The sequence below is a fragment of the Pleurodeles waltl genome, chromosome 10 (genome assembly GCF_031143425.1).
Source record: "Pleurodeles waltl isolate 20211129_DDA chromosome 10, aPleWal1.hap1.20221129, whole genome shotgun sequence".
In the NCBI taxonomy this organism is placed as follows: Eukaryota; Metazoa; Chordata; class Amphibia; order Caudata; family Salamandridae; genus Pleurodeles; species Pleurodeles waltl.
The window spans coordinates 327,341,307-327,366,762 of NC_090449.1; the positions used below are offsets into that span (position 1 = coordinate 327,341,307).

At 48.4% G+C, this 25,456-nt stretch overlaps 20 non-coding genes across 20 annotated transcripts; all 20 read right to left on the reverse strand.

Moving 5' to 3' along the window:
* Positions 1–999: 999 nt before the first annotated feature.
* Positions 1,000–1,072, reverse strand: TRNAV-UAC (transfer RNA valine (anticodon UAC)). The gene has a single exon. It is a non-coding gene; the product is annotated as a tRNA-Val (tRNA).
* Positions 1,073–1,516: 444 nt separating this feature from the next.
* On the reverse strand, positions 1,517–1,588 carry TRNAP-UGG (transfer RNA proline (anticodon UGG)). Its single transcript has one exon. It is a non-coding gene; the product is annotated as a tRNA-Pro (tRNA).
* A 1,336-nt stretch (positions 1,589–2,924) lies between these two features.
* TRNAV-AAC (transfer RNA valine (anticodon AAC)) lies at positions 2,925–2,997 on the reverse strand. The gene has a single exon. It is a non-coding gene; the product is annotated as a tRNA-Val (tRNA).
* A 1,521-nt stretch (positions 2,998–4,518) lies between these two features.
* TRNAV-UAC (transfer RNA valine (anticodon UAC)) lies at positions 4,519–4,591 on the reverse strand. The gene has a single exon. It is a non-coding gene; the product is annotated as a tRNA-Val (tRNA).
* Positions 4,592–5,035: 444 nt separating this feature from the next.
* On the reverse strand, positions 5,036–5,107 carry TRNAP-UGG (transfer RNA proline (anticodon UGG)). The gene has a single exon. It is a non-coding gene; the product is annotated as a tRNA-Pro (tRNA).
* Positions 5,108–6,443: 1,336 nt separating this feature from the next.
* TRNAV-AAC (transfer RNA valine (anticodon AAC)) lies at positions 6,444–6,516 on the reverse strand. The gene has a single exon. It is a non-coding gene; the product is annotated as a tRNA-Val (tRNA).
* Positions 6,517–8,037: 1,521 nt separating this feature from the next.
* TRNAV-UAC (transfer RNA valine (anticodon UAC)) lies at positions 8,038–8,110 on the reverse strand. The gene has a single exon. It is a non-coding gene; the product is annotated as a tRNA-Val (tRNA).
* A 444-nt stretch (positions 8,111–8,554) lies between these two features.
* Positions 8,555–8,626, reverse strand: TRNAP-UGG (transfer RNA proline (anticodon UGG)). Its single transcript has one exon. It is a non-coding gene; the product is annotated as a tRNA-Pro (tRNA).
* A 1,336-nt stretch (positions 8,627–9,962) lies between these two features.
* Positions 9,963–10,035, reverse strand: TRNAV-AAC (transfer RNA valine (anticodon AAC)). The gene has a single exon. It is a non-coding gene; the product is annotated as a tRNA-Val (tRNA).
* A 1,521-nt stretch (positions 10,036–11,556) lies between these two features.
* TRNAV-UAC (transfer RNA valine (anticodon UAC)) lies at positions 11,557–11,629 on the reverse strand. Its single transcript has one exon. It is a non-coding gene; the product is annotated as a tRNA-Val (tRNA).
* A 444-nt stretch (positions 11,630–12,073) lies between these two features.
* Positions 12,074–12,145, reverse strand: TRNAP-UGG (transfer RNA proline (anticodon UGG)). Its single transcript has one exon. It is a non-coding gene; the product is annotated as a tRNA-Pro (tRNA).
* Positions 12,146–13,481: 1,336 nt separating this feature from the next.
* Positions 13,482–13,554, reverse strand: TRNAV-AAC (transfer RNA valine (anticodon AAC)). The gene has a single exon. It is a non-coding gene; the product is annotated as a tRNA-Val (tRNA).
* Positions 13,555–15,075: 1,521 nt separating this feature from the next.
* On the reverse strand, positions 15,076–15,148 carry TRNAV-UAC (transfer RNA valine (anticodon UAC)). Its single transcript has one exon. It is a non-coding gene; the product is annotated as a tRNA-Val (tRNA).
* A 444-nt stretch (positions 15,149–15,592) lies between these two features.
* TRNAP-UGG (transfer RNA proline (anticodon UGG)) lies at positions 15,593–15,664 on the reverse strand. The gene has a single exon. It is a non-coding gene; the product is annotated as a tRNA-Pro (tRNA).
* A 1,335-nt stretch (positions 15,665–16,999) lies between these two features.
* On the reverse strand, positions 17,000–17,072 carry TRNAV-AAC (transfer RNA valine (anticodon AAC)). Its single transcript has one exon. It is a non-coding gene; the product is annotated as a tRNA-Val (tRNA).
* A 1,521-nt stretch (positions 17,073–18,593) lies between these two features.
* On the reverse strand, positions 18,594–18,666 carry TRNAV-UAC (transfer RNA valine (anticodon UAC)). Its single transcript has one exon. It is a non-coding gene; the product is annotated as a tRNA-Val (tRNA).
* Positions 18,667–19,110: 444 nt separating this feature from the next.
* Positions 19,111–19,182, reverse strand: TRNAP-UGG (transfer RNA proline (anticodon UGG)). Its single transcript has one exon. It is a non-coding gene; the product is annotated as a tRNA-Pro (tRNA).
* Positions 19,183–20,517: 1,335 nt separating this feature from the next.
* On the reverse strand, positions 20,518–20,590 carry TRNAV-AAC (transfer RNA valine (anticodon AAC)). The gene has a single exon. It is a non-coding gene; the product is annotated as a tRNA-Val (tRNA).
* Positions 20,591–22,111: 1,521 nt separating this feature from the next.
* TRNAV-UAC (transfer RNA valine (anticodon UAC)) lies at positions 22,112–22,184 on the reverse strand. The gene has a single exon. It is a non-coding gene; the product is annotated as a tRNA-Val (tRNA).
* A 1,852-nt stretch (positions 22,185–24,036) lies between these two features.
* TRNAV-AAC (transfer RNA valine (anticodon AAC)) lies at positions 24,037–24,109 on the reverse strand. Its single transcript has one exon. It is a non-coding gene; the product is annotated as a tRNA-Val (tRNA).
* Between the last annotated feature and the right edge of the window lie 1,347 nt (positions 24,110–25,456).

Genomic DNA, 25,456 nt, shown 5'->3' on the forward strand with positions numbered 1-25,456 from the left:
CAATATGACTAGAGTCATTTCCATGGTCGTCATCGAACATGACATAAAACGCCTCTATCCTTTAGACCTTTTGGCCCATAATTACAAGAGGATGACTGAGTGAGACGCTCTGCCAAATTTGGCAGCCTCGCACTCAGTCATTTTCAAAATGCAGGGAAGCGCCGTATTTAGTAGAATACAGCGCACCCCTGTGCTTCCCTCTGCGCCAGCTCTAAATTAGCTGCCGAGCACCAACGCAGCCATCCTTGCGCCATGGTACAAGGATGGCTGCGTGGAGGGGGAAATTGTTTTTGTTCAGGAAGGCACACCTTCCTGCACAACAGAAATCTTCAGTGGCGATATGTTCGTGCAGCACACATAGAAAGAGCAAAAATGAGGAGAAATGAAAACATTTCTGCTCGTTTCTCCACTATAACGACACCCATTGTATGGCGCTTGGATTTTGGCGCTGCCACAGATTTACAAAAACTCGTAAAACTGGAGCAGCATCAAAATGCTATGGTGTTGCAGGGGCCCACCCAGAGCAACGCCCATTGCACGCCCCTTCCAGGGAAAGGGCTGCGTGTGAAGGGGCCGTATTTACAAGGTGGTGTTAAGCCACAAAACGTGGTTGAACGGCGTCTTGTAAATACGGCACAGTACATAGTGCCACCGGGGCGTCACTAAAGATGATGTGCCGGTGGCGATAGGGCCTTGTAAGTCTGGCCCTTTCTTTGCTCAAGGTGTATGTTCTTGGTGAAGGTAGGAAAGCCATTTTCGCTCTCATACCTTCCTTCCTTGGCTGGCTTGACCACAGTAGGCCCAGGCTTCAATGGAAAGGTCAAAAAGGGAGCAACTGACTGCCGTAAGGTGTATCGTCTTCTCTTGGTGAGTTGAGACCGATGCCCTTGGAGCGTAGTACCTCACGATGGTGAGGGATAGACACAGCCTCTTTAATTTCAATTTACCTGTCAGGTGAGGTGGTAAATGCAAATAATGTGATAAAGCACAGCAACTTGCTGTTTCTGCCTGGCCTCGAACCAGGGACCTTTCGCGTGTAAGGCGAACGTGATAACCACTACACTACAGAAACAGACATGCCTGCTTATTTGCTTCATGTGGCTATGCATTGGACTGGAACCACTGCACTGGAAACAGACACACCTGCTTTCTTTATGTGGCTATGCTTTGGACTGGAATGCAAGGACTAAGGGACAATATTCATGACGCTCAAAGCTGAGCCTTTCTGACAGGATCTCTTCCTTTGGAAGAAAGGAACTGGGATCACTTTCATTCCAAGAGGTGATTTCAAAACCAGCCCTGCAATTACTTTGGAGAAGCACTGTGCATTTCATGTTCCAACGAGAAGTGCTGCTCCAACACAAAAAAGCAGTTAGAAAGAAATCCCGCACTCCTTCATCATGCCGAACTGCCTCGACACCAGTAGAAAGCATGCAATGCATTCCACCATGGCATCTTACAAGAGTGGAAAGCAGAAATACTCCTGTTTAAAAACAGATCGAACCTATGAAGGCACGGGCTCGTCCGGGATTTGAACCCGGGACCTCTCACACCCAAAGCGAGAATCATACCCCTAGACCAACGAGCCTGCTGCTGCAAAAGCCTTTCAAACATCTTCTGAAGTGTCTTTGTGAAAAAGCAGGGCCACTTGGAGACTCTCCTTCTAAGCGTGCCATAGCAATTGATGTTTTGTGCCAAGGGTTTTTTTTTTGCCTCTAGCAAGGCAAGAGGTAGTCAAGAAGCCCTATGCTAGCAAGCTGAACTGTGGCGCTGATGAGAAAAGCAGACCCTTTCTGGTAGTTGTACGCCTCCGCAGGACCTGGGCCCTTGCACCGTAGACTTCCAGACCAGAAGCACTGAAGGGCCTGCCATCTCTTGCGCCTGAGCCAGAGGAGCATGCCTCTTGTATTCAAGCACAATTGCTCGCTCAGTGCTCGATCAGGCGAGATTTATATGAGTGCCTCACAGGCCTGAAACACTCACCTGGGAGACGCGGGGTGGCTGAATTCCCAGAATGGCCTTCGATAGGAAAATCACCTCCTTTCCTCCCGACTCATTTCAGAATTGGGTGAAAATCGCAAGACAGTGTTCAGGGGTGCATGGGTACTGCCTACTCCCAGCTGCCTCTCTGTCTTCTTCATGTTAATTTCAAGTCACAAGGAGGGACCATTGCCATTCTGCTCCGCCCACCTAACCAGGAAACCCAGGTTGAGCTTGTCTGCCTGTTGTTGTTGCAGGGGCAGTGCCTTCTCTGCCCAAAAGTGGCAGGAGAGCCTCACTTCAAACGATGGAATCAACTGCTTAAGTAGAAACCAGCATGGTAGTTACAGTGATAAGGTGCAGCTCTAACAGAAGGCGTGACTGAGATGCCCCTTCCAGAAATACATGGAATGCTGATTGAGGGCCCAGCCGGAGGGTTGGTGGATTTCTTTTCATATGCTACAGCAGCTTGCAAAGATAGTGTTGTGGGGAGCTGGCTGTGCAAGCAGAGGAAGATTTAAGGGCAGAAAATAGACCTATCAGAAGTGCGATATGAACCCACAACTACATGAGCAAACCAGGATGCTTAGCTTAACTGAAGATCAAGCTCTCTTGAGGCTGCCGCCTTAGACCACTCGGCCATCCTGACAGCTGAGTCTGTGTTTAGGTCTGACTCCTCAGTCTGCACTTGTCGATGCTGCCGCTTGCAATGTTCCTATCAAGGTGACAGGTTTAAAGGCCCCACAATATAACATGGCCAAGAAAAAAAAAAGTAAAAAACAGAATAAGAAACCAGGCACATGCACGACTACGCAAAGATGCAGATAACTTTTTACCGGCCTGCAATAGTAATACAAGTTTTACACAGGTCACAAGTTTTTAAAGGCCATCCCTGAGTGAGACTAAGCTTTTAGGGAGCAAACACAAAAGCAGACACTGCCCATTGTTTCTGCCCGGTCTCGAACCGGGGACCTTTCGCGTGTTAGGCAAACGTGATAACCACTACACTACAGAAACAAGCATGAGGGCTTGACTGAAGGAGCAAAATTCCCCTCATATGTTTGCCCGATTGCCTCTATACTTGATCAGCAGTTGCTCGCAAAGCGAGGAGTAAGTGTGAAAATTGCAGCGTTGTCAGCCAGCAAGCGTACACTCAGATGTACTGAAAAGTCACAGCTGCGGGTAGAGACAAATATCTGATGCCTAAATGCCTGAAACCAGAGCCTGTGAAAGCATCACACAGAGCACACTGAAAGCAAGCAGGAAGGAAGCCAAGGCATGGTGATCCTTTTTTTCTCCTGAGGCTAAAAATATTTTGCACAACAATGCTTTGAGTGGAATGAGGAATCTTCAAGCTTTGTGTATTTTGAGTAAAATTTGTGTGTTTTCTGCTAAAAAGGGTGTGTTGGGGATTTGGACCCGGACACCAACGAGCGAGGGCACAGAAGCACCACTGCTCAGACCCTGCTCCTAGGGTTGAGGGCAGAGAGTGGGCGAATACATCGCAAGGCAAGAAAATGCACATGGTTCTCTCTTCTGCAATATGACTAGAGTCATTTCCATGGTCGTCATCGAACATGACATAAAACGCCTCTATCCTTTAGACCTTTTGGCCCATAATTACAAGAGGATGACTGAGTGAGACGCTCTGCCAAATTTGGCAGCCTCGCACTCAGTCATTTTCAAAATGCAGGGAAGCGCCGTATTTAGTAGAATACAGCGCACCCCTGTGCTTCCCTCTGCGCCAGCTCTAAATTAGTTGCCGAGCACCAACGCAGCCATCCTTGCGCCATGGTACAAGGATGGCTGCGTGGAGGGGGAAATTGTTTTTGTTCAGGAAGGCACACCTTCCTGCACAACAGAAATCTTCAGTGGCGATATGTTCGTGCAGCACACATAGAAAGAGCAAAAATGAGGAGAAATGAAAACATTTCTGCTCGTTTCTCCACTATAACGACACCCATTGTATGGCGCTTGGATTTTGGCGCTGCCACAGATTTACAAAAACTCGTAAAACTGGAGCAGCATCAAAATGCTATGGTGTTGCAGTGGCCCACCCAGAGCAACGCCCATTGCACGCCCCTTCCAGGGAAAGGGCTGCGTGTGAAGGGGCCGTATTTACAAGGTGGTGTTAAGCCACAAAACGTGGTTGAACGGCGTCTTGTAAATACGGCACAGTACATAGTGCCACCGGGGCGTCACTAAAGATGATGTGCCGGTGGCGATAGGGCCTTGTAAGTCTGGCCCTTTCTTTGCTCAAGGTGTATGTTCTTGGTGAAGGTAGGAAAGCCATTTTCGCTCTCATACCTTCCTTCCTTGGCTGGCTTGACCACAGTAGGCCCAGGCTTCAATGGAAAGGTCAAAAAGGGAGCAACTGACTGCCGTAAGGTGTATCGTCTTCTCTTGGTGAGTTGAGACCGATGCCCTTGGAGCGTAGTACCTCACGATGGTGAGGGATAGACACAGCCTCTTTAATTTCAATTTACCTGTCAAGTGAGGTGGTAAATGCAAATAATGTGATAAAGCACAGCAACTTGCTGTTTCTGCCTGGCCTCGAACCAGGGACCTTTCACGTGTAAGGCGAACGTGATAACCACTACACTACAGAAACAGACATGCCTGCTTATTTGCTTCATGTGGCTATGCATTGGACTGGAACCACTGCACTGGAAACAGACACACCTGCTTTCTTTATGTGGCTATGCTTTGGACTGGAATGCAAGGACTAAGGGACAATATTCATGACGCTCAAAGCTGAGCCTTTCTGACAGGATCTCTTCCTTTGGAAGAAAGGAACTGGGATCACTTTCATTCCAAGAGGTGATTTCAAAACCAGCCCTGCAATTACTTTGGAGAAGCACTGTGCATTTCATGTTCCAACGAGAAGTGCTGCTCCAACACAAAAAAGCAGTTAGAAAGAAATCCCGCACTCCTTCATCATGCCGAACTGCCTCGACACCAGTAGAAAGCATGCAATGCATTCCACCATGGCATCTTACAAGAGTGGAAAGCAGAAATACTCCTGTTTAAAAACAGATCGAACCTATGAAGGCACGGGCTCGTCCGGGATTTGAACCCGGGTCCTCTCACACCCAAAGCGAGAATCATACCCCTAGACCAACGAGCCTGCTGCTGCAAAAGCCTTTCAAACATCTTCTGAAGTGTCTTTGTGAAAAAGCAGGGCCACTTGGAGACTCTCCTTCTAAGCGTGCCATAGCAATTGATGTTTTGTGCCAAGGGTTTTTTTTTTGCCTCTAGCAAGGCAAGAGGTAGTCAAGAAGCCCTATGCTAGCAAGCTGAACTGTGGCGCTGATGAGAAAAGCAGACCCTTTCTGGTAGTTGTACGCCTCCGCAGGACCTGGGCCCTTGCACCGTAGACTTCCAGACCAGAAGCACTGAAGGGCCTGCCATCTCTTGCGCCTGAGCCAGAGGAGCATGCCTCTTGTATTCAAGCACAATTGCTCGCTCAGTGCTCGATCAGGCAAGATTTATATGAGTGCCTCACAGGCCTGAAACACTCACCTGGGAGACGTGGGGTGGCTGAATTCCCAGAATGGCCTTCGATAGGAAAATCACCTCCTTTCCTCCCGACTCATTTCAGAATTGGGTGAAAATCGCAAGACAGTGTTCAGGGGTGCATGGGTACTGCCTACTCCCAGCTGCCTCTCTGTCTTCTTCATGTTAATTTCAAGTCACAAGGAGGGACCATTGCCATTCTGCTCCGCCCACCTAACCAGGAAACCCAGGTTGAGCTTGTCTGCCTGTTGTTGTTGCAGGGGCAGTGCCTTCTCTGCCCAAAAGTGGCAGGAGAGCCTCACTTCAAACGATGGAATCAACTGCTTAAGTAGAAACCAGCATGGTAGTTACAGTGATAAGGTGCAGCTCTAACAGAAGGCGTGACTGAGATGCCCCTTCCAGAAATACATGGAATGCTGATTGAGGGCCCAGCCGGAGGGTTGGTGGATTTCTTTTCATATGCTACAGCAGCTTGCAAAGATAGTGTTGTGGGGAGCTGGCTGTGCAAGCAGAGGAAGATTTAAGGGCAGAAAATAGACCTATCAGAAGTGCGATATGAACCCACAACTACATGAGCAAACCAGGATGCTTAGCTTAACTGAAGATCAAGCTCTCTTGAGGCTGCCGCCTTAGACCACTCGGCCATCCTGACAGCTGAGTCTGTGTTTAGGTCTGACTCCTCAGTCTGCACTTGTCGATGCTGCCGCTTGCAATGTTCCTATCAAGGTGACAGGTTTAAAGGCCCCACAATATAACATGGCCAAGAAAAAAAAAAGTAAAAAACAGAATAAGAAACCAGGCACATGCACGACTACGCAAAGATGCAGATAACTTTTTACCGGCCTGCAATAGTAATACAAGTTTTACACAGGTCACAAGTTTTTAAAGGCCATCCCTGAGTGAGACTAAGCTTTTAGGGAGCAAACACAAAAGCAGACACTGCCCATTGTTTGTGCCCGGTCTCGAACCGGGGACCTTTCGCGTGTTAGGCGAACGTGATAACCACTACACTACAGAAACAAGCATGAGGGCTTGACTGAAGGAGCAAAATTCCCCTCATATGTTTGCCCGATTGCCTCTATACTTGATCAGCAGTTGCTCGCAAAGCGAGGAGTAAGTGTGAAAATTGCAGCGTTGTCAGCCAGCAAGCGTACACTCAGATGTACTGAAAAGTCACAGCTGCGGGTAGAGACAAATATCTGATGCCTAAATGCCTGAAACCAGAGCCTGTGAAAGCATCACACAGAGCACACTGAAAGCAAGCAGGAAGGAAGCCAAGGCATGGTGATCCTTTTTTTCTCCTGAGGCTAAAAATATTTTGCACAACAATGCTTTGAGTGGAATGAGGAATCTTCAAGCTTTGTGTATTTTGAGTAAAATTTGTGTGTTTTCTGCTAAAAAGGGTGTGTTGGGGATTTGGACCCGGACACCAACGAGCGAGGGCACAGAAGCACCACTGCTCAGACCCTGCTCCTAGGGTTGAGGGCAGAGAGTGGGCGAATACATCGCAAGGCAAGAAAATGCACATGGTTCTCTCTTCTGCAATATGACTAGAGTCATTTCCATGGTCGTCATCGAACATGACATAAAACGCCTCTATCCTTTAGACCTTTTGGCCCATAATTACAAGAGGATGACTGAGTGAGACGCTCTGCCAAATTTGGCAGCCTCGCACTCAGTCATTTTCAAAATGCAGGGAAGCGCCGTATTTAGTAGAATACAGCGCACCCCTGTGCTTCCCTCTGCGCCAGCTCTAAATTAGCTGCCGAGCACCAACGCAGCCATCCTTGCGCCATGGTACAAGGATGGCTGCGTGGAGGGGGAAATTGTTTTTGTTCAGGAAGGCACACCTTCCTGCACAACAGAAATCTTCAGTGGCGATATGTTCGTGCAGCACACATAGAAAGAGCAAAAATGAGGAGAAATGAAAACATTTCTGCTCGTTTCTCCACTATAACGACACCCATTGTATGGCGCTTGGATTTTGGCGCTGCCACAGATTTACAAAAACTCGTAAAACTGGAGCAGCATCAAAATGCTATGGTGTTGCAGTGGCCCACCCAGAGCAACGCCCATTGCACGCCCCTTCCAGGGAAAGGGCTGCGTGTGAAGGGGCCGTATTTACAAGGTGGTGTTAAGCCACAAAACGTGGTTGAACGGCGTCTTGTAAATACGGCACAGTACATAGTGCCACCGGGGCGTCACTAAAGATGATGTGCCGGTGGCGATAGGGCCTTGTAAGTCTGGCCCTTTCTTTGCTCAAGGTGTATGTTCTTGGTGAAGGTAGGAAAGCCATTTTCGCTCTCATACCTTCCTTCCTTGGCTGGCTTGACCACAGTAGGCCCAGGCTTCAATGGAAAGGTCAAAAAGGGAGCAACTGACTGCCGTAAGGTGTATCGTCTTCTCTTGGTGAGTTGAGACCGATGCCCTTGGAGCGTAGTACCTCACGATGGTGAGGGATAGACACAGCCTCTTTAATTTCAATTTACCTGTCAGGTGAGGTGGTAAATGCAAATAATGTGATAAAGCACAGCAACTTGCTGTTTCTGCCTGGCCTCGAACCAGGGACCTTTCGCGTGTAAGGCGAACGTGATAACCACTACACTACAGAAACAGACATGCCTGCTTATTTGCTTCATGTGGCTATGCATTGGACTGGAACCACTGCACTGGAAACAGACACACCTGCTTTCTTTATGTGGCTATGCTTTGGACTGGAATGCAAGGACTAAGGGACAATATTCATGACGCTCAAAGCTGAGCCTTTCTGACAGGATCTCTTCCTTTGGAAGAAAGGAACTGGGATCACTTTCATTCCAAGAGGTGATTTCAAAACCAGCCCTGCAATTACTTTGGAGAAGCACTGTGCATTTCATGTTCCAACGAGAAGTGTTGCTCCAACACAAAAAAGCAGTTAGAAAGAAATCCCGCACTCCTTCATCATGCCGAACTGCCTCGACACCAGTAGAAAGCATGCAATGCATTCCACCATGGCATCTTACAAGAGTGGAAAGCAGAAATACTCCTGTTTAAAAACAGATCGAACCTATGAAGGCACGGGCTCGTCCGGGATTTGAACCCGGGACCTCTCACACCCAAAGCGAGAATCATACCTCTAGACCAACGAGCCTGCTGCTGCAAAAGCCTTTCAAACATCTTCTGAAGTGTCTTTGTGAAAAAGCAGGGCCACTTGGAGACTCTCCTTCTAAGCGTGCCATAGCAATTGATGTTTTGTGCCAAGGGTTTTTTTTTTGCCTCTAGCAAGGCAAGAGGTAGTCAAGAAGCCCTATGCTAGCAAGCTGAACTGTGGCGCTGATGAGAAAAGCAGACCCTTTCTGGTAGTTGTACGCCTCCGCAGGACCTGGGCCCTTGCACCGTAGACTTCCAGACCAGAAGCACTGAAGGGCCTGCCATCTCTTGCGCCTGAGCCAGAGGAGCATGCCTCTTGTATTCAAGCACAATTGCTCGCTCAGTGCTCGATCAGGCGAGATTTATATGAGTGCCTCACAGGCCTGAAACACTCACCTGGGAGACGCGGGGTGGCTGAATTCCCAGAATGGCCTTCGATAGGAAAATCACCTCCTTTCCTCCCGACTCATTTCAGAATTGGGTGAAAATCGCAAGACAGTGTTCAGGGGTGCATGGGTACTGCCTACTCCCAGCTGCCTCTCTGTCTTCTTCATGTTAATTTCAAGTCACAAGGAGGGACCATTGCCATTCTGCTCCGCCCACCTAACCAGGAAACCCAGGTTGAGCTTGTCTGCCTGTTGTTGTTGCAGGGGCAGTGCCTTCTCTGCCCAAAAGTGGCAGGAGAGCCTCACTTCAAACGATGGAATCAACTGCTTAAGTAGAAACCAGCATGGTAGTTACAGTGATAAGGTGCAGCTCTAACAGAAGGCGTGACTGAGATGCCCCTTCCAGAAATACATGGAATGCTGATTGAGGGCCCAGCCGGAGGGTTGGTGGATTTCTTTTCATATGCTACAGCAGCTTGCAAAGATAGTGTTGTGGGGAGCTGGCTGTGCAAGCAGAGGAAGATTTAAGGGCAGAAAATAGACCTATCAGAAGTGCGATATGAACCCACAACTACATGAGCAAACCAGGATGCTTAGCTTAACTGAAGATCAAGCTCTCTTGAGGCTGCCGCCTTAGACCACTCGGCCATCCTGACAGCTGAGTCTGTGTTTAGGTCTGACTCCTCAGTCTGCACTTGTCGATGCTGCCGCTTGCAATGTTCCTATCAAGGTGACAGGTTTAAAGGCCCCACAATATAACATGGCCAAGAAAAAAAAAAGTAAAAAACAGAATAAGAAACCAGGCACATGCACGACTACGCAAAGATGCAGATAACTTTTTACCGGCCTGCAATAGTAATACAAGTTTTACACAGGTCACAAGTTTTTAAAGGCCATCCCTGAGTGAGACTAAGCTTTTAGGGAGCAAACACAAAAGCAGACACTGCCCATTGTTTCTGCCCGGTCTCGAACCGGGGACCTTTCGCGTGTTAGGCGAACGTGATAACCACTACACTACAGAAACAAGCATGAGGGCTTGACTGAAGGAGCAAAATTCCCCTCATATGTTTGCCCGATTGCCTCTATACTTGATCAGCAGTTGCTCGCAAAGTGAGGAGTAAGTGTGAAAATTGCAGCGTTGTCAGCCAGCAAGCGTACACTCAGATGTACTGAAAAGTCACAGCTGCGGGTAGAGACAAATATCTGATGCCTAGATGCCTGAAACCAGAGCCTGTGAAAGCATCACACAGAGCACACTGAAAGCAAGCAGGAAGGAAGCCAAGGCATGGTGATCCTTTTTTTCTCCTGAGGCTAAAAATATTTTGCACAACAATGCTTTGAGTGGAATGAGGAATCTTCAAGCTTTGTGTATTTTGAGTAAAATTTGTGTGTTTTCTGCTAAAAAGGGTGTGTTGGGGATTTGGACCCGGACACCAACGAGCGAGGGCACAGAAGCACCACTGCTCAGACCCTGCTCCTAGGGTTGAGGGCAGAGAGTGGGCGAATACATCGCAAGGCAAGAAAATGCACATGGTTCTCTCTTCTGCAATATGACTAGAGTCATTTCCATGGTCGTCATCGAACATGACATAAAACGCCTCTATCCTTTAGACCTTTTGGCCCATAATTACAAGAGGATGACTGAGTGAGACGCTCTGCCAAATTTGGCAGCCTCGCACTCAGTCATTTTCAAAATGCAGGGAAGCGCCGTATTTAGTAGAATACAGCGCACCCCTGTGCTTCCCTCTGCGCCAGCTCTAAGTTAGCTGCCGAGCACCAACGCAGCCATCCTTGCGCCATGGTACAAGGATGGCTGCGTGGAGGGGGAAATTGTTTTTGTTCAGGAAGGCACACCTTCCTGCACAACAGAAATCTTCAGTGGCGATATGTTCGTGCAGCACACATAGAAAGAGCAAAAATGAGGAGAAATGAAAACATTTCTGCTCGTTTTTCCACTATAACGACACCCATTGTATGGCGCTTGGATTTTGGCGCTGCCACAGATTTACAAAAACTTGTAAAACTGGAGCAGCATCAAAATGCTATGGTGTTGCAGTGGCCCACCCAGAGCAACGCCCATTGCACGCCCCTTCCAGGGAAAGGGCTGCGTGTGAAGGGGCCGTATTTACAAGGTGGTGTTAAGCCACAAAACGTGGTTGAACGGCGTCTTGTAAATACGGCACAGTACATAGTGCCACCGGGGCGTCACTAAAGATGATGTGCCGGTGGCGATAGGGCCTTGTAAGTCTGGCCCTTTCTTTGCTCAAGGTGTATGTTCTTGGTGAAGGTAGGAAAGCCATTTTCGCTCTCATACCTTCCTTCCTTGGCTGGCTTGACCACAGTAGGCCCAGGCTTCAATGGAAAGGTCAAAAAGGGAGCAACTGACTGCCGTAAGGTGTATCGTCTTCTCTTGGTGAGTTGAGACCGATGCCCTTGGAGCGTAGTACCTCACGATGGTGAGGGATAGACACAGCCTCTTTAATTTCAATTTACCTGTCAGGTGAGGTGGTAAATGCAAATAATGTGATAAAGCACAGCAACTTGCTGTTTCTGCCTGGCCTCGAACCAGGGACCTTTTGCGTGTAAGGCAAACGTGATAACCACTACACTACAGAAACAGACATGCCTGCTTATTTGCTTCATGTGGCTATGCATTGGACTGGAACCACTGCACTGGAAACAGACACACCTGCTTTCTTTATGTGGCTATGCTTTGGACTGGAATGCAAGGACTAAGGGACAATATTCATGACGCTCAAAGCTGAGCCTTTCTGACAGGATCTCTTCCTTTGGAAGAAAGGAACTGGGATCACTTTCATTCCAAGAGGTGATTTCAAAACCAGCCCTGCAATTACTTTGGAGAAGCACTGTGCATTTCATGTTCCAACGAGAAGTGCTGCTCCAACACAAAAAAGCAGTTAGAAAGAAATCCCGCACTCCTTCATCATGCCGAACTGCCTCGACACCAGTAGAAAGCATGCAATGCATTCCACCATGGCATCTTACAAGAGTGGAAAGCAGAAATACTCCTGTTTATAAACAGATCGAACCTATGAAGGCACGGGCTCGTCCGGGATTTGAACCCGGGACCTCTCACACCCAAAGCGAGAATCATACCCCTAGACCAACGAGCCTGCTGCTGCAAAAGCCTTTCAAACATCTTCTGAAGTGTCTTTGTGAAAAAGCAGGGCCACTTGGAGACTCTCCTTCTAAGCGTGCCATAGCAATTGATGTTTTGTGCCAAGGGGTTTTTTTTTGCCTCTAGCAAGGCAAGAGGTAGTCAAGAAGCCCTATGCTAGCAAGCTGAACTGTGGCGCTGATGAGAAAAGCAGACCCTTTCTGGTAGTTGTACGCCTCCGCAGGACCTGGGCCCTTGCACCGTAGACTTCCAGACCAGAAGCACTGAAGGGCCTGCCATCTCTTGCGCCTGAGCCAGAGGAGCATGCCTCTTGTATTCAAGCACAATTGCTCGCTCAGTGCTCGATCAGGCGAGATTTATATGAGTGCCTCACAGGCCTGAAACACTCACCTGGGAGACGCGGGGTGGCTGAATTCCCAGAATGGCCTTCGATAGGAAAATCACCTCCTTTCCTCCCGACTCATTTCAGAATTGGGTGAAAATCGCAAGACAGTGTTCAGGGGTGCATGGGTACTGCCTACTCCCAGCTGCCTCTCTGTCTTCTTCATGTTAATTTCAAGTCACAAGGAGGGATCATTGCCATTCTGCTCCGCCCACCTAACCAGGAAACCCAGGTTGAGCTTGTCTGCCTGTTGTTGTTGCAGGGGCAGTGCCTTCTCTGCCCAAAAGTGGCAGGAGAGCCTCACTTCAAACGATGGAATCAACTGCTTAAGTAGAAACCAGCATGGTAGTTACAGTGATAAGGTGCAGCTCTAACAGAAGGCGTGACTGAGATGCCCCTTCCAGAAATACATGGAATGCTGATTGAGGGCCCAGCCGGAGGGTTGGTGGATTTCTTTTCATATGCTACAGCAGCTTGCAAAGATAGTGTTGTGGGGAGCTGGCTGTGCAAGCAGAGGAAGATTTAAGGGCAGAAAATAGACCTATCAGAAGTGCGATATGAACCCACAACTACATGAGCAAACCAGGATGCTTAGCTTAACTGAAGATCAAGCTCTCTTGAGGCTGCCGCCTTAGACCACTCGGCCATCCTGACAGCTGAGTCTGTGTTTAGGTCTGACTCCTCAGTCTGCACTTGTCGATGCTGCCGCTTGCAATGTTCCTATCAAGGTGACAGGTTTAAAGGCCCCACAATATAACATGGCCAAGAAAAAAAAAAGTAAAAAACAGAATAAGAAACCAGGCACATGCACGACTACGCAAAGATGCAGATAACTTTTTACCGGCCTGCAATAGTAATACAAGTTTTACACAGGTCACAAGTTTTTAAAGGCCATCCCTGAGTGAGACTAAGCTTTTAGGGAGCAAACACAAAAGCAGACACTGCCCATTGTTTCTGCCCGGTCTCGAACCGGGGACCTTTCGCGTGTTAGGCGAACGTGATAACCACTACACTACAGAAACAAGCATGAGGGCTTGACTGAAGGAGCAAAATTCCCCTCATATGTTTGCCCGATTGCCTCTATACTTGATCAGCAGTTGCTCGCAAAGCGAGGAGTAAGTGTGAAAATTGCAGCGTTGTCAGCCAGCAAGCGTACACTCAGATGTACTGAAAAGTCACAGCTGCGGGTAGAGACAAATATCTGATGCCTAAATGCCTGAAACCAGAGCCTGTGAAAGCATCACACAGAGCACACTGAAAGCAAGCAGGAAGGAAGCCAAGGCATGGTGATCCTTTTTTTCTCCTGAGGCTAAAAATATTTTGCACAACAATGCTTTGAGTGGAATGAGGAATCTTCAAGCTTTGTGTATTTTGAGTAAAATTTGTGTGTTTTCTGCTAAAAAGGGTGTGTTGGGGATTTGGACCCGGACACCAACGAGCGAGGGCACAGAAGCACCACTGCTCAGACCCTGCTCCTAGGGTTGAGGGCAGAGAGTGGGCGAATACATCGCAAGGCAAGAAAATGCACAAGGTTCTCTCGTCTGAAATATGACTAGAGTCATTTCCATGGTCGTCATCGAACATGACATAAAACGCCTCTATCCTTTAGACCTTTTGGCCCATAATTACAAGAGGATGACTGAGTGAGACGCTCTGCCAAATTTGGCAGCCTCGCACTCAGTCATTTTCAAAATGCAGGGAAGCGCCGTATTTAGTAGAATACAGCGCACCCCTGTGCTTCCCTCTGCGCCAGCTCTAAATTAGCTGCCGAGCACCAACGCAGCCATCCTTGCGCCATGGTACAAGGATGGCTGCGTGGAGGGGGAAATTGTTTTTGTTCAGGAAGGCACACCTTCCTGCACAACAGAAATCTTCAGTGGCGATATGTTCGTGCAGCACACATAGAAAGAGCAAAAATGAGGAGAAATGAAAACATTTCTGCTCGTTTCTCCACTATAACGACACCCATTGTATGGCGCTTGGATTTTGGCGCTGCCACAGATTTACAAAAACTCGTAAAACTGGAGCAGCATCAAAATGCTATGGTGTTGCAGTGGCCCACCCAGAGCAACGCCCATTGCACGCCCCTTCCAGGGAAAGGGCTGCGTGTGAAGGGGCCGTATTTACAAGGTGGTGTTAAGCCACAAAACGTGGTTGAACGGCGTCTTGTAAATACGGCACAGTACATAGTGCCACCGGGGCGTCACTAAAGATGATGTGCCGGTGGCGATAGGGCCTTGTAAGTCTGGCCCTTTCTTTGCTCAAGGTGTATGTTCTTGGTGAAGGTAGGAAAGCCATTTTCGCTCTCATACCTTCCTTCCTTGGCTGGCTTGACCACAGTAGGCCCAGGCTTCAATGGAAAGGTCAAAAAGGGAGCAACTGACTGCCGTAAGGTGTATCGTCTTCTCTTGGTGAGTTGAGACCGATGCCCTTGGAGCGTAGTACCTCACGATGGTGAGGGATAGACACAGCCTCTTTAATTTCAATTTACCTGTCAGGTGAGGTGGTAAATGCAAATAATGTGATAAAGCACAGCAACTTGCTGTTTCTGCCTGGCCTCGAACCAGGGACCTTTCGCGTGTAAGGCGAACGTGATAACCACTACACTACAGAAACAGACATGCCTGCTTATTTGCTTCATGTGGCTATGCATTGGACTGGAACCACTGCACTGGAAACAGACACACCTGCTTTCTTTATGTGGCTATGCTTTGGACTGGAATGCAAGGACTAAGGGACAATATTCATGACGCTCAAAGCTGAGCCTTTCTGACAGGATCTCTTCCTTTGGAAGAAAGGAACTGGGATCACTTTCATTCCAAGAGGTGATTTCAAAACCAGCCCTGCAATTACTTTGGAGAAGCACTGTGCATTTCATGTTCCAACGAGAAGTGTTGCTCCAACACAAAAAAGCAGTTAGAAAGAAATCCCGCACTCCTTCATCATGCCGAACTGCCTCGACACCAGTAGAAAGCATGCAATGCATTCCACCATGGCATCTTACAAGAGTGGAAAGCAGAAATACTCCTGTTTAAAAACAGATCGAACCTATGAAGGCACGGGCTCGTCCGGGATTTGAACCCGGGACCTCTCACACCCAAAGCGAGAATCATACCCCTAGACCAACGAGCCTGCTGCTGCAAAAGCCTTTCAAACATCTTCTGAAGTGTCTTTGTGAAAAAGCAGGGCCACTTGGAGACTCTCCTTCTAAGCGTGCCATAGCAATTGATGTTTTGTGCCAAGGGTTTTTTTTTTGCCTCTAGCAAGGCAAGAGGTAGTCAAGAAGCCCTATGCTAGCAAGCTGAACTGTGGCGCTGATGAGAAAAGCAGACCCTTTCTGGTAGTTGTACGCCTCCGCAGGACCTGGGCCCTTGCACCGTAGACTTCCAGACCAGAAGCACTGAAGGGCCTGCCATCTCTTGCGCCTGAGCCAGAGGAGCATGCCTCTTGTATTCAAGCACAATTGCTCGCTCAGTGCTCGATCAGGCGAGATTTATATGAGTGCCTCACAGGCCTGAAACACTCACCTGGGAGACGCGGGGTGGCTGAATTCCCAGAATGGCCTTCGATAGGAAAATCACCTCCTTTCCTCCCGACTCATTTCAGAATTGGGTGAAAATCGCAAGACAGTGTTCAGGGGTGCATGGGTACTGCCTACTCCCAGCTGCCTCTCTGTCTTCTTCATGTTAATTTCAAGTCACAAGGAGGGACCATTGCCATTCTGCTCCGCCCACCTAACCAGGAAACCCAGGTTGAGCTTGTCTGCCTGTTGTTGTTGCAGGGGCAGTGCTTCTCTGCCCAAAAGTGGCAGGAGAGCCTCACTTCAAACGATGGAATCAACTGCTTAAGTAGAAACCAGCATGGTAGTTACAGTGATAAGGTGCAGCTCTAACAGAAGGCGTGACTGAGATGCCCCTTCCAGAAATACATGGAATGCTGATTGAGGGCCCAGCCGGAGGGTTGGTGGATTTCTTTTCATATGCTACAGCAGCTTGCAAAGATAGTGTTGTGGGGAGCTGGCTGTGCAAGCAGAGGAAGATTTAAGGGCAGAAAATAGACCTATCAGAAGTGCGATATGAACCCACAACTACATGAGCAAACCAGGATGCTTAGCTTAACTGAAGATCAAGCTCTCTTGAGGCTGCCGCCTTAGACCACTCGGCCATCCTGACAGCTGAGTCTGTGTTTAGGTCTGACTCCTCAGTCTGCACTTGTCGATGCTGCCGCTTGCAATGTTCCTATCAAGGTGACAGGTTTAAAGGCCCCACAATATAACATGGCCAAGAAAAAAAAAAGTAAAAAACAGAATAAGAAACCAGGCACATGCACGACTACGCAAAGATGCAGATAACTTTTTACCGGCCTGCAATAGTAATACAAGTTTTACACAGGTCACAAGTTTTTAAAGGCCATCCCTGAGTGAGACTAAGCTTTTAGGGAGCAAACACAAAAGCAGACACTGCCCATTGTTTCTGCCCGGTCTCGACCCGGGGACCTTTCGCGTGTTAGGCGAACGTGATAACCACTACACTACAGAAACAAGCATGAGGGCTTGACTGAAGGAGCAAAATTCCCCTCATATGTTTGCCCGATTGCCTCTATACTTGATCAGCAGTTGCTCGCAAAGCGAGGAGTAAGTGTGAAAATTGCAGCGTTGTCAGCCAGCAAGCGTACACTCAGATGTACTGAAAAGTCACAGCTGCGGGTAGAGACAAATATCTGATGCCTAAATGCCTGAAACCAGAGCCTGTGAAAGCATCACACAGAGCACACTGAAAGCAAGCAGGAAGGAAGCCAAGGCATGGTGATCCTTTTTTTCTCCTGAGGCTAAAAATATTTTGCACAACAATGCTTTGAGTGGAATGAGGAATCTTCAAGCTTTGTGTATTTTGAGTAAAATTTGTGTGTTTTCTGCTAAAAAGGGTGTGTTGGGGATTTGGACCCGGACACCAACGAGCGAGGGCACAGAAGCACCACTGCTCAGACCCTGCTCCTAGGGTTGAGGGCAGAGAGTGGGCGAATACATCGCAAGGCAAGAAAATGCACATGGTTCTCTCTTCTGCAATATGACTAGAGTCATTTCCATGGTCGTCATCGAACATGACATAAAACGCCTCTATCCTTTAGACCTTTTGGCCCATAATTACAAGAGGATGACTGAGTGAGACGCTCTGCCAAATTTGGCAGCCTCGCACTCAGTCATTTTCAAAATGCAGGGAAGCGCCGTATTTAGTAGAATACAGCGCACCCCTGTGCTTCCCTCTGCGCCAGCTCTAAATTAGCTGCCGAGCACCAACGCAGCCATCCTTGCGCCATGGTACAAGGATGGCTGCGTGGAGGGGGAAATTGTTTTTGTTCAGGAAGGCACACCTTCCTGCACAACAGAAATCTTCAGTGGCGATATGTTCGTGCAGCACACATAGAAAGAGCAAAAATGAGGAGAAATGAAAACATTTCTGCTCGTTTCTCCACTATAACGACACCCATTGTATGGCGCTTGGATTTTGGCGCTGCCACAGATTTACAAAAACTCGTAAAACTGGAGCAGCATCAAAATGCTATGGTGTTGCAGTGGCCCACCCAGAGCAACGCCCATTGCACGCCCCTTCCAGGGAAAGGGCTGCGTGTGAAGGGGCCGTATTTACAAGGTGGTGTTAAGCCACAAAACGTGGTTGAACGGCGTCTTGTAAATACGGCACAGTACATAGTGCCACCGGGGCGTCACTAAAGATGATGTGCCGGTGGCGATAGGGCCTTGTAAGTCTGGCCCTTTCTTTGCTCAAGGTGTATGTTCTTGGTGAAGGTAGGAAAGCCATTTTCGCTCTCATACCTTCCTTCCTTGGCTGGCTTGACCACAGTAGGCCCAGGCTTCAATGGAAAGGTCAAAAAGGGAGCAACTGACTGCCGTAAGGTGTATCGTCTTCTCTTGGTGAGTTGAGACCGATGCCCTTGGAGCGTAGTACCTCACGATGGTGAGGGATAGACACAGCCTCTTTAATTTCAATTTACCTGTCAGGTGAGGTGGTAAATGCAAATAATGTGATAAAGCACAGCAACTTGCTGTTTCTGCCTGGCCTCGAACCAGGGACCTTTCGCGTGTAAGGCGAACGTGATAACCACTACACTACAGAAACAGACATGCCTGCTTATTTGCTTCATGTGGCTATGCATTGGACTGGAACCACTGCACTGGAAACAGACACACCTGCTTTCTTTATGTGGCTATGCTTTGGACTGGAATGCAAGGACTAAGGGACAATATTCATGACGCTCAAAGCTGAGCCTTTCTGACAGGATCTCTTCCTTTGGAAGAAAGGAACTGGGATCACTTTCATTCCAAGAGGTGATTTCAAAACCAGCCCTGCAATTACTTTGGAGAAGCACTGTGCATTTCATGTTCCAACGAGAAGTGCTGCTCCAACACAAAAAAGCAGTTAGAAAGAAATCCCGCACTCCTTCATCATGCCGAACTGCCTCGACACCAGTAGAAAGCATGCAATGCATTCCACCATGGCATCTTACAAGAGTGGAAAGCAGAAATACTCCTGTTTAAAAACAGATCGAACCTATGAAGGCACGGGCTCGTCCGGGATTTGAACCCGGGACCTCTCACACCCAAAGCGAGAATCATACCCCTAGACCAACGAGCCTGCTGCTGCAAAAGCCTTTCAAACATCTTCTGAAGTGTCTTTGTGAAAAAGCAGGGCCACTTGGAGACTCTCCTTCTAAGCGTGCCATAGCAATTGATGTTTTGTGCCAAGGGTTTTTTTTTTGCCTCTAGCAAGGCAAGAGGTAGTCAAGAAGCCCTATGCTAGCAAGCTGAACTGTGGCGCTGATGAGAAAAGCAGACCCTTTCTGGTAGTTGTACGCCTCCGCAGGACCTGGGCCCTTGCACCGTAGACTTCCAGACCAGAAGCACTGAAGGGCCTGCCATCTCTTGCGCCTGAGCCAGAGGAGCATGCCTCTTGTATTCAAGCACAATTGCTCGCTCAGTGCTCGATCAGGCGAGATTTATATGAGTGCCTCACAGGCCTGAAACACTCACCTGGGAGACGCGGGGTGGCTGAATTCCCAGAATGGCCTTCGATAGGAAAATCACCTCCTTTCCTCCCGACTCATTTCAGAATTGGGTGAAAATCGCAAGACAGTGTTCAGGGGTGCATGGGTACTGCCTACTCCCAGCTGCCTCTCTGTCTTCTTCATGTTAATTTCAAGTCACAAGGAGGGACCATTGCCATTCTGCTCCGCCCACCTAACCAGGAAACCCAGGTTGAGCTTGTCTGCCTGTTGTTGTTGCAGGGGCAGTGCCTTCTCTGCCCAAAAGTGGCAGGAGAGCCTCACTTCAAACGATGGAATCAACTGCTTAAGTAGAAACCAGCATGGTAGTTACAGTGATAAGGTGCAGCTCTAACAGAAGGCGTGACTGAGATGCCCCTTCCAGAAATACATGGAATGCTGATTGAGGGCCCAGCCGGAGGGTTGGTGGATTTCTTTTCATATGCTACAGCAGCTTGCAAAGATAGTGTTGTGGGGAGCTGGCTGTGCAAGCAGAGGAAGATTTAAGGGCAGAAAATAGACCTATCAGAAGTGCGATATGAACCCACAACTACATGAGCAAACCAGGATGCTTAGCTTAACTGAAGATCAAGCTCTCTTGAGGCTGCCGCCTTAGACCACTCGGCCATCCTGACAGCTGAGTCTGTGTTTAGGTCTGACTCCTCAGTCTGCACTTGTCGATGCTGCCGCTTGCAATGTTCCTATCAAGGTGACAGGTTTAAAGGCCCCACAATATAACATGGCCAAGAAAAAAAAAGTAAAAAACAGAATAAGAAACCAGGCACATGCACGACTACGCAAAGATGCAGATAACTTTTTACCGGCCTGCAATAGTAATACAAGTTTTACACAGGTCACAAGTTTTTAAAGGCCATCCCTGAGTGAGACTAAGCTTTTAGGGAGCAAACACAAAAGCAGACACTGCCCATTGTTTCTGCCCGGTCTCGAACCGGGGACCTTTCGCGTGTTAGGCGAACGTGATAACCACTACACTACAGAAACAAGCATGAGGGCTTGACTGAAGGAGCAAAATTCCCCTCATATGTTTGCCCGATTGCCTCTATACTTGATCAGCAGTTGCTCGCAAAGCGAGGAGTAAGTGTGAAAATTGCAGCGTTGTCAGCCAGCAAGCGTACACTCAGATGTACTGAAAAGTCACAGCTGCGGGTAGAGACAAATATCTGATGCCTAAATGCCTGAAACCAGAGCCTGTGAAAGCATCACACAGAGCACACTGAAAGCAAGCAGGAAGGAAGCCAAGGCATGGTGATCCTTTTTTTCTCCTGAGGCTAAAAATATTTTGCACAACAATGCTTTGAGTGGAATGAGGAATCTTCAAGCTTTGTGTATTTTGAGTAAAATTTGTGTGTTTTCTGCTAAAAAGGGTGTGTTGGGGATTTGGACCCGGACACCAACGAGCGAGGGCACAGAAGCACCACTGCTCAGACCCTGCTCCTAGGGTTGAGGGCAGAGAGTGGGCGAATACATCGCAAGGCAAGAAAATGCACATGGTTCTCTCTTCTGCAATATGACTAGAGTCATTTCCATGGTCGTCATCGAACATGACATAAAACGCCTCTATCCTTTAGACCTTTTGGCCCATAATTACAAGAGGATGACTGAGTGAGACGCTCTGCCAAATTTGGCAGCCTCGCACTCAGTCATTTTCAAAATGCAGGGAAGCGCCGTATTTAGTAGAATACAGCGCACCCCTGTGCTTCCCTCTGCGCCAGCTCTAAATTAGCTGCCGAGCACCAACGCAGCCATCCTTGCGCCATGGTACAAGGATGGCTGCGTGGAGGGGGAAATTGTTTTTGTTCAGGAAGGCACACCTTCCTGCACAACAGAAATCTTCAGTGGCGATATGTTCGTGCAGCACACATAGAAAGAGCAAAAATGAGGAGAAATGAAAACATTTCTGCTCGTTTCTCCACTATAACGACACCCATTGTATGGCGCTTGGATTTTGGCGCTGCCACAGATTTACAAAAACTCGTAAAACTGGAGCAGCATCAAAATGCTATGGTGTTGCAGTGGCCCACCCAGAGCAACGCCCATTGCACGCCCCTTCCAGGGAAAGGGCTGCGTGTGAAGGGGCCGTATTTACAAGGTGGTGTTAAGCCACAAAACGTGGTTGAACGGCGTCTTGTAAATACGGCACAGTACATAGTGCCACCGGGGCGTCACTAAAGATGATGTGCCGGTGGCGATAGGGCCTTGTAAGTCTGGCCCTTTCTTTGCTCAAGGTGTATGTTCTTGGTGAAGGTAGGAAAGCCATTTTCGCTCTCATACCTTCCTTCCTTGGCTGGCTTGACCACAGTAGGCCCAGGCTTCAATGGAAAGGTCAAAAAGGGAGCAACTGACTGCCGTAAGGTGTATCGTCTTCTCTTGGTGAGTTGAGACCGATGCCCTTGGAGCGTAGTACCTCACGATGGTGAGGGATAGACACAGCCTCTTTAATTTCAATTTACCTGTCAGGTGAGGTGGTAAATGCAAATAATGTGATAAAGCACAGCAACTTGCTGTTTCTGCCTGGCCTCGAACCAGGGACCTTTCGCGTGTAAGGCGAACGTGATAACCACTACACTACAGAAACAGACATGCCTGCTTATTTGCTTCATGTGGCTATGCATTGGACTGGAACCACTGCACTGGAAACAGACACACCTGCTTTCTTTATGTGGCTATGCTTTGGACTGGAATGCAAGGACTAAGGGACAATATTCATGACGCTCAAAGCTGAGCCTTTCTGACAGAATCTCTTCCTTTGGAAGAAAGGAACTGGGATCACTTTCATTCCAAGAGGTGATTTCAAAACCAGCTCTGCAATTACTTTGGAGAAGCACTGTGCATTTCATGTTCCAACGAGAAGTGCTGCTCCAACACAAAAAAGCAGTTAGAAAGAAATCCCGCACTCCTTCATCATGCCGAACTGCCTCGACACCAGTAGAAAGCATGCAATGCATTCCACCATGGCATCTTACAAGAGTGGAAAGCAGAAATACTCCTGTTTAAAAACAGATCGAACCTATGAAGGCACGGGCTCGTCCGGGATTTGAACCCGGGACCTCTCACACCCAAAGCGAGAATCATACCCCTAGACCAACTAGCCTGCTGCTGCAAAAGCCTTTCAAACATCTTCTGAAGTGTCTTTGTGAAAAAGCAGGGCCACTTGGAGACTCTCCTTCTAAGCGTGCCATAGCAATTGATGTTTTGTGCCAAGGGTTTTTTTTTTGCCTCTAGCAAGGCAAGAGGTAGTCAAGAAGCCCTATGCTAGCAAGCTGAACTGTGGCGCTGATGAGAAAAGCAGACCCTTTCTGGTAGTTGTACGCCTCCGCAGGACCTGGGCCCTTGCACCGTAGACTTCCAGACCAGAAGCACTGAAGGGCCTGCCATCTCTTGCGCCTGAGCCAGAGGAGCATGCCTCTTGTATTCAAGCACAATTGCTCGCTCAGTGCTCGATCAGGCGAGATTTATATGAGTGCCTCACAGGCCTGAAACACTCACCTGGGAGACGCGGGGTGGCTGAATTCCCAGAATGGCCTTCGATAGGAAAATCACCTCCTTTCCTCCCGACTCATTTCAGAATTGGGTGAAAATCGCAAGACAGTGTTCAGGGGTGCATGGGTACTGCCTACTCCCAGCTGCCTCTCTGTCTTCTTCATGTTAATTTCAAGTCACAAGGAGGGACCATTGCCATTCTGCTCCGCCCACCTAACCAGGAAACCCAGGTTGAGCTTGTCTGCCTGTTGTTGTTGCAGGGGCAGTGCCTTCTCTGCCCAAAAGTGGCAGGAGAGCCTCACTTCAAACGATGGAATCAACTGCTTAAGTAGAAACCAGCATGGTAGTTACAGTGATAAGGTGCAGCTCTAACAGAAGGCGTGACTGAGATGCCCCTTCCAGAAATACATGGAATGCTGATTGAGGGCCCAGCCGGAGGGTTGGTGGATTTCTTTTCATATGCTACAGCAGCTTGCAAAGATAGTGTTGTGGGGAGCTGGCTGTGCAAGCAGAGGAAGATTTAAGGGCAGAAAATAGACCTATCAGAAGTGCGATATGAACCCACAACTACATGAGCAAACCAGGATGCTTAGCTTAACTGAAGATCAAGCTCTCTTGAGGCTGCCGCCTTAGACCACTCGGCCATCCTGACAGCTGAGTCTGTGTTTAGGTCTGACTCCTCAGTCTGCACTTGTCGATACTGCCGCTTGCAATGTTCCTATCAAGGTGACAGGTTTAAAGGCCCCACAATATAACATGGCCAAGAAAAAAAAAAGTAAAAAACAGAATAAGAAACCAGGCACATGCACGACTACGCAAAGATGCAGATAACTTTTTACCGGCCTGCAATAGTAATACAAGTTTTACACAGGTCACAAGTTTTTAAAGGCCATCCCTGAGTGAGACTAAGCTTTTAGGGAGCAAACACAAAAGCAGACACTGCCCATTGTTTCTGCCCGGTCTCGACCCGGGGACCTTTCGCGTGTTAGGCGAACGTGATAACCACTACACTACAGAAACAAGCATGAGGGCTTGACTGAAGGAGCAAAATTCCCCTCATATGTTTGCCCGATTGCCTCTATACTTGATCAGCAGTTGCTCGCAAAGCGAGGAGTAAGTGTGAAAATTGCAGCGTTGTCAGCCAGCAAGCGTACACTCAGATGTACTGAAAAGTCACAGCTGCGGGTAGAGACAAATATCTGATGCCTAAATGCCTGAAACCAGAGCCTGTGAAAGCATCACACAGAGCACACTGAAAGCAAGCAGGAAGGAAGCCAAGGCATGGTGATCCTTTTTTTCTCCTGAGGCTAAAAATATTTTGCACAACAATGCTTTGAGTGGAATGAGGAATCTTCAAGCTTTGTGTATTTTGAGTAAAATTTGTGTGTTTTCTGCTAAAAAGGGTGTGTTGGGGATTTGGACCCGGACACCAACGAGCGAGGGCACAGAAGCACCACTGCTCAGACCCTGCTCCTAGGGTTGAGGGCAGAGAGTGGGCGAATACATCGCAAGGCAAGAAAATGCACATGGTTCTCTCTTCTGCAATATGACTAGAGTCATTTCCATGGTCGTCATCGAACATGACATAAAACGCCTCTATCCTTTAGACCTTTTGGCCCATAATTACAAGAGGATGACTGAGTGAGACGCTCTGCCAAATTTGGCAGCCTCGCACTCAGTCATTTTCAAAATGCAGGGAAGCGCCGTATTTAGTAGAATACAGCGCACCCCTGTGCTTCCCTCTGCGCCAGCTCTAAATTAGCTGCCGAGCACCAACGCAGCCATCCTTGCGCCATGGTACAAGGATGGCTGCGTGGAGGGGGAAATTGTTTTTGTTCAGGAAGGCACACCTTCCTGCACAACAGAAATCTTCAGTGGCGATATGTTCGTGCAGCACACATAGAAAGAGCAAAAATGAGGAGAAATGAAAACATTTCTGCTCGTTTCTCCACTATAACGACACCCATTGTATGGCGCTTAGTTTTTGGCGCTGCCACAGATTTACAAAAACTCGTAAAACTGGAGCAGCATCAAAATGCTATGGTGTTGCAGTGGCCCACCCAGAGCAACGCCCATTGCACGCCCCTTCCAGGGAAAGGGCTGCGTGTGAAGGGGCCGTATTTACAAGGTGGTGTTAAGCCACAAAACGTGGTTGAACGGCGTCTTGTAAATACGGCACAGTACATAGTGCCACCGGGGCGTCACTAAAGATGATGTGCCGGTGGCGATAGGGCCTTGTAAGTCTGGCCCTTTCTTTGCTCAAGGTGTATGTTCTTGGTGAAGGTAGGAAAGCCATTTTCGCTCTCATACCTTCCTTCCTTGGCTGGCTTGACCACAGTAGGCCCAGGCTTCAATGGAAAGGTCAAA